Source organism: Triticum dicoccoides, chromosome 5A, assembly GCF_002162155.2.
Source record: "Triticum dicoccoides isolate Atlit2015 ecotype Zavitan chromosome 5A, WEW_v2.0, whole genome shotgun sequence".
Taxonomy (NCBI): Eukaryota; Viridiplantae; Streptophyta; class Magnoliopsida; order Poales; family Poaceae; genus Triticum; species Triticum dicoccoides.
The window spans coordinates 681,140,806-681,141,550 of NC_041388.1; positions in this window are offsets into that span (position 1 = coordinate 681,140,806).

A 745-nucleotide genomic window follows, 5' to 3' on the forward strand; every position below is an offset into this window, starting at 1 on the left:
AGGAACATAAGTATCATGAACAAAGATATGAGCAGTGCCACTAACAAGGTGTGTATGATCATGTCCAAGCAAATAGTTTTTCAAATCTACCTTAAGTGATGGCATCATGCAATGCATGGTAGTAGCAAACAAATCATATGGAGACATGTCATTAAGAGGATAAGATAAACCTGACTCATCACGCTCTTGTATGACAATAGGCAAATGAATTTCTGGTTCTTCAAGTTCATCTACAGAAGCTTCTTTTACTTCTTCAAGAGTAGTAGATCTTTTGTCTTCATCTTGATCACTTGGGAATTGCAGCTCTGGATCATCTTGTTCCTTGTCTTCAAGTATTTCTTCTTGGATCTGAAGTGTCTCTTCCTCTGGACTCTCGCTACCTTGCTCAGCTGAATGTGACAGTGTTGAAACCTCACACACCTCAAGGGATATCCTAGCAACACTCAGCTCAAGGAGGGATGAGATAGTGCACCCGGCATTGATATTCTTCTCAATTTTCCTTACTTCTTCCACTAGCTCTTTTCCACTCTTGATCTTCTTCATTTCCTCTAGTATCACCGGCCTAATTGGATCATCTTCAGCACTTCAAGTGAACCCGAGACTAAGCAATGTGAGCTTGTCTATATCATCAAAGTCATCTTGTGTGGGCACTTGTGCATGAGATTGCTCAATAGGTGTTGGAGTTGTTGGTTGACCAAGTGGAGGACCATTTAACTCCATTGGACACATCTCCTGCTATTGAAGT